Source organism: Loxodonta africana, chromosome 10 (assembly GCF_030014295.1).
Source record: "Loxodonta africana isolate mLoxAfr1 chromosome 10, mLoxAfr1.hap2, whole genome shotgun sequence".
Classification (NCBI taxonomy): Eukaryota; Metazoa; Chordata; class Mammalia; order Proboscidea; family Elephantidae; genus Loxodonta; species Loxodonta africana.
Window position 1 is genome coordinate 10,987,402 of NC_087351.1, and position 10,387 is coordinate 10,997,788.

At 43.8% G+C, this 10,387-nt stretch overlaps 1 long non-coding RNA gene across 1 annotated transcript; it reads left to right on the top strand.

Moving 5' to 3' along the window:
- Nucleotides 1-1,792: 1,792 nt before the first annotated feature.
- LOC135232579 (uncharacterized) lies at nt 1,793-3,997 on the top strand. The gene is made up of 2 exons (XR_010323099.1): nt 1,793-2,059; nt 2,906-3,997. It is a non-coding gene; the product is annotated as an uncharacterized LOC135232579 (long non-coding RNA).
- Nucleotides 3,998-10,387: the final 6,390 nt, after the last annotated feature.

A 10,387-nucleotide genomic window follows, 5' to 3' on the forward strand; every position in this document is an offset into this window, starting at 1 on the left:
TCAGAACAGCCCTGGAACAGACCTGGCACAGAGTAGACACTCCGTATTTATTGAATGAATGATTGAGTAAATAAATAAATAAACTACATGATACAGGAATAATTATCCCATTTTATTGGTATTGTGACAAAGGGTCAAGGTACTAATATGGCTTTTCCAATTCCTTTTGTGGAATTAGGACTCAAACTCAGGTCTGAGTCCAATGGCTGTCACCTCTCATACTAACCCCTTCCTATCGAGTAGATTCCGACTCATAGTGACCCTACAGGACAGAGTAGAACTGCCCCATAGGGTTTCCAGGGAGCGGCTGGTGGATTCAAACTGCTGACCTTTTAGTTAGCAGCTGTCATGGATTGAATTGTGCCCAAAAATATGTGTATCAATTTGGTTAGGCTGCAATTTCCGGTATTGTGTGATTGTCCACCATTTTGTCATCCGATGTGATTTTCCTGTGTGTGGTGTCCTGGATTGAATTGTGTCCCTCAAAAATATCTGTCAATTTGGCTAGGTCATGATTCCCAGTATTGTATGATTGCCTACCATTTCATCATCTGATGTGATTTCCCTATGTGTTGTAAATCCTATCACTATGATGTTAATCAGATGGATTAGGGGCAGTTATGTTAATGAGATCTACAAGATTAGGTAGTGTGTTTTAAGCCAGTCTCTTTTGAGATATAAAAGATAAAAGCAAGCAGAGAGACAAAGGGACCTCATACCACCAAGAAAGCAGTGCTGGGAGCAGTGCGCATTCTTTGGACCCGGGAGAAGCTCCTAGGAGTGGGGAAGATTGATGACAAGGACCTTCCTCCAGAGCCAACAGAGAGAAAATGCCTTTCCCTGGAGCTGGCATCCTGAATTCGGACTTCTAGCCTCCTAGACTGTGGGAGAATAAACTTATGTTTGGTGAAGCCATCCACTTGTGGTATTTCTGTTAAAGCAGCCCTGGATAACTAAAACAGCAACTGAGCTCTTAACTGCTGTACTACCAGGGCTCCATTTTAATGCTAGCCCTTTAAAAAGGAACTTAAAATTTTAGTGAGAGTTTAGGATTGCATGTGCTGTGCACACAGCACGGGAAGTTAACAGGAAACTCACAGTAGTTAACTCATGCCCCACCCAGATCCCAGTTCAGTGCACGGGTCCCCAGCTTTTGCATATTTTGCTGCTAACAGCTAGCACCTGCAGATTACCCTCAGACACAGAAAGCTGGAAGAACCTTGGGAGTTTTGTGTTTCACCCTACCCTCCACCCCTGGGCAGCTTAAGGCCAAAGACAGGCTGATGTGGCGGACCAAAGCCCAGCTCCTTTGCTTTGAAGATGTGTTCTTTGTTCAAGAACTTCCTTTGGGAGCAGGCTGAGTGCAGGACTTCCTTTCCCAGTCCTGTTTCCCCTCTCCCTTACTGGTTTCTCCTGGAGCCCTTTCTTAACAAGCCACTTGCACCCAAATCCATGGTTCAGGGCCTGCTTCTGTGAGAACCTGACCTAAGATATCGTTGACATTGGCATTGACAGTGATGTTGACTCTTCAGATGATGAGAATGGCAGCGCTTACAGACAGCTAAGGCTACCTGGAAAGCTACTTCAAACAACACTGTCACTGTGGGGCGACAGCTAAGGCTACCTAGAAAACTACTTCAAACAACACCGTCACGGTGGGGCGTCAGCTAAGGCTACCTGGAAAGCTACTTCCAACAACACCGTCACTGTGGGGCGTCAGCTAAGGCTACCTGGAAAGCTACTTCCAACAACACCGTCACTGTGGGGCGTCAAGAGCGCTGTGTTTGGGGGGGTGGGGCGGGGGTGGGGGTGAGAACAGTAAGAAGAGGAACTGGTCTATGGGAGAGTGGAGGGTAGAGATCCCAAACATGACTGCAAGTTTTACTTGGGCCTGTGCGCTTCACCAAAGAGAGAGAAATAGCTCCTCAGTTGCTTGAAAAGAAAATGTAATAGGTTCTATTTTAGACTTCTTAATTGTCTGTGTTTTGGAGGACCAAAGAAGACAAATAATTCTGCACCCAGCAAGAGGAGATAATGAGTGCACAGAGTTTAATGCACGGTAAGTGCTTCATACGTGATCAGCTGTCATTTTTAGTGATATCTACTAGTTGCCCTTTCGTTTTGTTGTTTTTTTCTATCAGCCCTTTTTTGTAGCTCTCCAAAGTATCAGAATAGTTTTTATGCTTCAGTTTTCAAATCAAGGTATTCACAGATACTTTACTATTTCTTTTAAGATATTTAGGACCCAAAATGTTAACCTTTTAATTTTTTTCTAAAAGTTTGGCGTCCAGGGAGAGACAGGCTAATTTTTGCCCCTAAAAACCTGATGACAACATCATAGACTATTTGTTTTTATTAAATTATTTTATTTTATTAAAGAAAAACCTTGAATTTTACCTCAAGGGTTTATAAGAAAGGCAACTAAAAAACAACAGCTCACTGGTATCTTGAAACTGGTTGGTGACAAAAACTGGAAAAGGCAGCATTTGCCAGTTCTCTGAATTATTTTTGTTTATGACATGCTTCATTAGAAGGAGCTCTGGTGGCGCAGTGGTTAAAGCGATCGACTGTTAACCGAAAGGTCGGCAGTTCAGAACCACCAGCGGCTCTGTAGGAGAAAGATGTGGCAGTCTGCTTCCATAGAGATTTGCAGCCTTGGAAACCCTATGGGGTTGCTATGAGTCAAAATTAACAGCAGTGGGTTTGATTTTCATTATGGATAATGAAAAAAATTGAAATAATTATTTTTTAAAAGACTTTAAAAGTAAATAATAATAACAACCACTTTTAAAATCACAGAAACCTTCTTGAGAAGCTACCCACCACAAAATGAACACTGACGAGTGTTCCTCTCTGGACAGTGGGATTAATAAGAGGGTTTTTTTTTTTTTCCCTACCTATATAGATTTCCTGTTTTAAAACAAATGAACATACTCAAAATAAAAAAAAATTAAAAGTACAGAGGCTTTGCATTGCTATTATTCAAGTGAAAAAAAAGAAAATAGAAAAAATAAAAATGATTTAAACACAAAGAGGGAAATTGAAGATGAAGAAAGTATAGAATAAATTCAAGTTCAAATGAATCTGGATGCACTCCGTGGCCCTCAGTCTGCAGGCTTCTGAGGTGGGCTCATCCAAATAGTCAGAAAAGCTGGCCCCTGGAGAAGAGAGCAGCTAGCACTGAACAGGACACTTGTGCCGGGGTCTTTCAGACTTTGTCTGTCTAATCCCTTGCTATTTAAAGTGTGGTCCTGGACCAGCAGCCAGGGCATAAAGAATGCAGATTCCCACTTTGGTGAGTGGTGTTCTGGGGTCTTAAACACTAGCAAGTGGCCATCTAAGATGCTTCAATTGGTCTCAACCCATCTGGAGCAAAGGAGATTGAAGAACGCCAAAGACACAAGGTAATTAGGAGCCCGAGACAGAAAGGGACACATAAACCAGAGACTATATCAGCCTGAGACCAGAAGAACTAGATTGTGCCCAGCTACAACTGATGATTGCCCTCACAGGGAACAAAAAAGAGAATCCCTGAGGGAGCAGGAGAGCGGTGCAACACAGACCTCAAATTCTCGTGGAAAGACCGGACTTAATGGTCTGATTGAGACTAGAAGGAGCCTGCAGGTCGTGGTTCCCAGACCTTCTGTTAGCCCAAGACAGGAACCATTCCCAAAACCAACTCTTCAGACAGGGATTGGACTGGACCGTGGTATAGAAAATGATTCTGGCGAAGAATGAGCTTCTTGGATCAAGTAGATGCATGAGACTATGTGTGTAGCTCCTGTCTGGAGGGGAGATGAGAGGGGCGAGGGGGTCAGAAGCTGGCCAAATGGACATGAAAATAGAGGGTGCTGTCTCATTAGGGGGAGAGCAACTAGGAGCAACCAGAAGTATACAGCAAGGTGTGTATAAATTTTTGTATGAGAGACTGACTTGATTTGTAAACTTTTACTTAAAGCACAATAAAAATTAAAAAAAAAAAAAAAGGGACGCAAAATCTCAGGCTCCTCCCTAGACTTCAAAACAGAACCTGCATTTTAACAAGCTTCCAGCTGATCTGTGCGCACATTAAAATCTGAGATCCAATCCACAAAACAACCTAGAAGGTAGGTGTTATTCTCATTTTACAAATAAGGAGACTGAGACTCAGAGAGGTAAGACACTTGCCCAAATTCACATGAGCTGAGGTTCGGACACTGGTCCATCTGATTCCAAAGGCCTCATTCTTTCCACTAGAACATTTTTGGGGCACTCTCTGAGGAGGAGTTGGTAGAAGGAGTGACTGAGTGGCTTAGAGAACAGGGTAAAGACTGGAAGCATATGAGAAGGTCAGGGAGAGTAGGTAAGCAGGAACCAGCAGCACTGGCATCTAGTGTCCATTTTCTCCGGCAGTAAACTGTATTTGCTTATAATAGAACGTTTGGAAAGTACAAAAAAGAATGAAAGAAAATGGGCCCAGTGTGAGGAAAACCCAGATTCTGACACCTGTTTAAAGTGAAATTTCCCTATTTTCCTTAAACACTCTTCCAGAAGTGCTACTGTTTTTTTAAACTACAAGAGTGTGGTAGGCAGATAATTCCGCCCTCAAAGATGTCCGCAACTTAATCTCTGCAACCTATGTATGTTACTTTACACGATAAGGGGGAATTTAGGTTGCAGATGGAATTAAGGTTGTTATCAGCTGACCTTCAAATAGGGAGATGAGCCTGGATTATCCAGGTAGGCCCAATGTAATCACCAACCAACCAGGTGCAGTAGAGTCCGTTCCAACTCAGCGACCCCATGTATGCAGAGTAGAACTATGCTCCATAGAGTTTTCAGTGGTTGATTTTTCCTTCCAAGGCACCTCTGGGTGGACTCAAACCTCCAAATTTGGGTTAGCAGCTTAGCACGTTTACCTTTTTCACCACCAGGAAATCCAGTGGAAATACAAGGGTCCTTAAATGGGAAGAGGCAGAGTGATGCGATGTAACAAGGATTCAGCCTGCCATTACAGGCTTTGATGATGGAGGAAGAGGGCCATCAGCCAAGGAATCCTGGCAGCCTCAAGGAGCTGGAAGAGGCAGGGAAATGGATTCTCCTCTAGAGCCTCCAAAGGGAGCACAACCCTCTTAACACCCGGGTTTTAGCCCAGTGAGATCTGTGTCAGACTTCTAACCTGCAAAGCTGTTAAGATAATAAGTTTGCCTTGTTTTAAGTCACTAAGTTTCTGGTAATTTGTTACGGCAGCAATAGAAAACTAATACGAAAAGTAGTGTGTGACTATATGTCCACTGTTAAGATTCAAATCGCATAGAACACTGAACAAAAATAAACCCACCTTCATCTGTCTCCCGCTATCTGCCCCCCTGCCCCGAGGCAAACAGTGTTGAGGGCTTGTTGTATATACTTCTGACCCTTTTCCTGGGGGTGTGTTCGGTTGAGAATTTGAGAAGTTGAGAATTTTGTTAAGTAAAAAGATGAATATGGTTTGTTTTGATATACACATACACACACACGCATATATATGTGGGAGCAGATGCAGCATCTGTTAACAGCACCTGGAGTGCCTAAAATAGGTAAACATTGAGGTTGTAAAAGCCCAGGGATGCGGGTGGAGGATAAACAGGGTGGTGGCCACAGCTGCCAAGATTCGAACACCATCCTTGAGGAATATTACACACAAAACACTAAGTTACAGGCACAGTTTCATCTCCTTTTTCCTGGTAGGTCCTTAGGTCAACAGAGCAGTTCCAGGTTAAAACTACTGAATTCTAACTTGCGTTTCTGTATTTCTCTGGGCTCTTTCCTCCAGGGGCATGTTTTCCCCTTTGCCTTGGTGAGCTCCCTGAAACCATGGCTGCCACCTTCCAGCTTTTTCTCACCGTCACCTGTTTCTGGTCCGTTAATGCACGTGGTCCTCTCGGGCTGCCTCTGCAGTTCCAGAACCTGCTCCAAATCGTATGCAACTTGTTCTGGTTTCTTAGGCCTTTCTGAATTCTTCTCAAAGGGCAATTTAAGGAAGTGCACGAACTAGTTAATAAAGATTCAATTTTAAAAACCATAACAATAAAACTGGGAATGACATGTCCACACTGACCCCGGAATCCAGAAAGTGGTCATCTCTGTCACAGAAGATTGCAGGAGTTTGTGGTGTTTTTTATTTTCAGTATTTAATAATGATGATGATGGCAGATTTAGGACAATTCTTCATCAATTTTCTGAAAGATAATTTAAGGAGCCCTGGTAATAATGGAAACCCTGGTGGTGTAATGGTTAAGAGCTACGGCTGCTACCCAAAAGGTCAACAGTTCAAATCCACCAGGCTCTCCTTGGAAACCCTATGGGGCACTTCTACTCTGTCCTTTAGGATCATTATGAGTCAGAATTGACAGCAACAGGTTTGGTTTTTTAGTTTGGTGGCACAATGGTTAAGGTCTTAGCTAATTGAAAGGGTGAGGGATCGAACCCACCAGCAGCTCCAGGGGAGAAAAGACCTGGCGATCTTCTGCCATAAAGATTACAGCCTAGGAAACCCTAAGGAACAGTTCTACCCTGTCCTATAGCATTGCTTTGAGTCAGAATCGACTCAACAGCACACAACAACAAAAGATAATTTGTATGTATCAATTACCCAAATAACCAATTCTTCAAATTTGCTCCAAACTGTCAGGTTCCTTCAGTTGTTTCATTAATATGATCTGGGGTGAGACCAGCCCACTGGCCTAAGGAAATGGGGAGTTTTGTAGGTTCTACCCTTCTTCCATTTGGCCAGGTCATGGTTGGTGGTGGTTGGCTCAGGTGCCATATTCCCCAGTGTTTAGAAAGGCAGGACACAGGGCCCATTGAGGGCTGTGGTCAACTGCAGAAGGAAAGCACCACTGCTTAGGCTCTGAGCCCATCCATTTCCCTCTCTACTTCACCACACCCTAAATTCCCCACACACACACCCACACACACCAATACTCAGGAAAATGGCTTTTAGCAAATTGATTTTCCATATGCTGGCCAGCTTTCTCTTCTTTATTTACTCCCTCCCACCCACTCAAGGCATAGCTTTCTTTTGTGCATGGTATATAATGCACGTGCTTATAATTTGAGTTTTTTAGTGGCTTATGATGTGTATTTTCAAGAAACTGCTTTTGTTTCAGCAGTGTTCTTTCATGTCGATATATAATTTTTTTTTTTTATTACTGGCTGTTATAGATTGAATTGTGTTCCCCCCCCAAAGTATGTGTCAACTTGGCTAGGCCGTGATTTCCAGTATTGTGATTGTCCACCATTTTGTCATTGGATTTGATTTTCCTGTGTGTCGTAAATTCTACCTCTATGATGTTAATGAGGCAGGATTAGAGGTGGTGATATTAATGAAGCAGAACTCAATCTACAAGATTAGGTTGTGTCTTAAGTCAATCTCTTTTGAGATATAAAAGAGAGAAGCGAGCAGAGAGACCTGGGGACCTCATACCACCAAGAAAGTAGTGCCAGGAGCAGAGCACATCCTTTGGACCTGGGGTACCTGTTCTGAGAAGCTCTTAGACCAGGAGAAGATTGATGACAAGGACTTCCCCGAGAGCCAACACAGAGAGAAAGCCTTCCCCTAGAACTGGCGTCCTGAATTCAGACTTCTAGCCTCCTAGACTGTTAAGAGAATAAATTTCTCTTTGTTAAAGCCATTCACTTGTGGTATTTCTGTTACAGCAGCACTAGATAACTAAGACAGAATTTGGTACCAGGAGTGAGGTGGTGCTTTAACAGATATCTAAAATGTAGACGCGGTTTTGAAACTGAATGGGCAGAGTCTGGAAGAGTTTTAATGTGCCTGATAGTAAAAGCCTAGATTGACTTGAACAGACTGTTGGTGGAATTATGGACATCAAAGACAATTCTGGTGAGGACTCAGAAGGAAGAAAAGAAAGCTGATACACTGGAGATGCCACAGACAGTGAGAAGCAGCAGCAGAGAAGTGGCAGCTGCAGAGTTAAGAGACCAGGGCAAGACAGAGCTGGAGCTGATCCACAGAGCGAGAGAGCTGAGTGCCTTTGCAAAGGAGGCTTCCTGGCGGAGTGGGGTACCTCTGGGCACTTATTGGAGCTAGGCTTGCCAACCCATTGAGCAAGAGACCTGCTGAAGTTTATTGGTGGAGTGGGGTGACTCCAGGCACTGGTCAATGGAGCTACAGAGCTTTGGAATACAGGGCGATGAGACCAAGGGACCAAGGAACCAGGAAGCAGAAGCTGAAGAGACAAGGAATACAAGCAGAGCTGCCTCAGTCTCAAAGGGTAGGCCCACGACCTCTGGGGTCTCAAAAAGTGGAGCCACAGCCTCCTAGGTTTCAGAGACTCAGATCTTCACCAACTCAGTTCTCCGGAGCGTAGGGCTGCCATTCCGGATGGGGCTGGATCTGCTACCCAAAGCTGAGGGGGAAGGGCTTCCATGCCCAAGGAGCAGAACAGAGCCTGCTGGGGCTGAGGGGGTAGGGTTGCCACTCAGATGGACTAGGAGAATGGGGCCACCCAAAGCCAAGGGAGCGGAGTTGCCATTCCAGTGAGCCTGGAAGGCAGAGCTGAAGCTCAGGGCCAAGAGGCCTGCTCAGAATCCAGAGAGTATGGCCAATACCTAAATTCTGGAGGGCAGGGCGATTGCCTAAATGGTCACAGATAGCAAAGGATTATTTTCAAGCCTTGAGAGCTAATATAACGTGTTCTGCTGACTTGCTTGTGCCTGTTTTGCCTTTTTTCCCTCCAATTTATCTCATTTGTAATGGAAACGTCTAGCTTGTACTTGTTCCACCATTGTACTTTGGAAGCAGGTAACCTGTATTCTAGATTTCACAGATGAAAGGAATTTTTGGATTTTGGACTTGGAGTCAAATTAAGGCTTTTGCTATGGTATGATGGAGTGAATGTGCTTTACATGTGGCAAGGACATGAATTTTGGGGGGCCAAAGGGTGGAATGTTATGGATTAAATTCTGTCCCCCAAAAATATGTGTCAACTTGGCTAGGCCATGATTCCTAATATTGTGTAATTGTCCACCATTTTGTCATCTGATGTGATTCTCCTATGTGTTGTAAATCCTACCTCTGTGTTAATGAGGGAGGACTCAGTCTACAAGATTAGGTTATGTCTTAAGTCAATGTCTCTTGAGATATAAAAAAGCAGCAGAGAGAAGGGGGGACCACATACAACTGAGAAAGCAGTATCAGGAGCAGTGTGCGTCTTTTCTGTGCTGAGACGCTCCTGGACCAGAGAAAGACAGATGACAAGGACCTTCCCCTAGAGCTGAGAGAGAAAGCCTTCCCCTGAAGCTGGCACCTTGAATTCAGACTTCCAGCCTCCTAGACCATGACAGAATAAATTTCTCTTTGTTAAAGTCATCCACTTAAACAGTGGCATTGAGATTTTTTTTGTTTAGTTTGGATTGTTCAGTTATATATAAGTTTAATTAAACTCCCATATTCCTTCTCTGTCTCATCTTCTGAAAGGGGACCTAAAGCATGCTTCAAAGAAGCATGACAATGGGCTATCCCCCAGAACAGCCTTTCATAAAATAGGTCTGTTGAATGACATAGAATAGAAAGTTTCTTATGATCTAGCTCAACAGTTCTCAATCTTGGCTTCACACTAGAACTACCGAGATATTAAAAAAAATAAATAGAAATTGATATCTGGGCTCCATACCCAGAGATTGATTAAATTTATCTAGGTCAGAGACTGGGAAGCTCATATTTTTCATAAGTTCCATAGGTGATTCTAATGTGCAGCCAGGGTGGACAGCTACTGACCTAGGTATGTTGCCCCCACAGTCTGTTCCGTCATAGTTCCTCCAAGTCTTCCTCAAGTAGTCTTGCTGCACTGTTTGGAATTACCCAAGCCTGTCACACCCCTCTGCTTCCCATATTTTTTTCCCCCTACCTGAAAGGCCCCTACCTACCAATCAAAAGACCTACCTACCAAGTCTCAGCTTCCCTAACACCCCTCTAAATTTTATTTAATTTTTTGTTCTCTGAACATTTTTTTTCCTATCCCCCTAGTTCTTTAGACGTATCTACACTATCGTCTTATTAGGATGTATTTTAATTGCTTGTTGCTAAGTCGTTAATCCTCCAGATGCTCTCGCCCCTTCTTGGAGTCTGTACACTCACGTCTTGGCCCAGGGAAAAAGAGCTCTGGCCAAGAGACAGAATCCTGGTCTCCCAGCAGACAGCTGCGGCACCTTAACTAAGTCATTTAACCTCTGTGGGCATCAGGTTCTCCATCTGTAACATGCAGACGGCTAAGGCCCCTTCCACTGCAAGCCAATCCCTACCTACGAGGGTTCACACTCTCCTCCGAGTGATATTTGAAGACCATTTCCCTGTTTGAAAACAAATGTGGGGGGAAGTGATAAATTAAGAAACTGAACA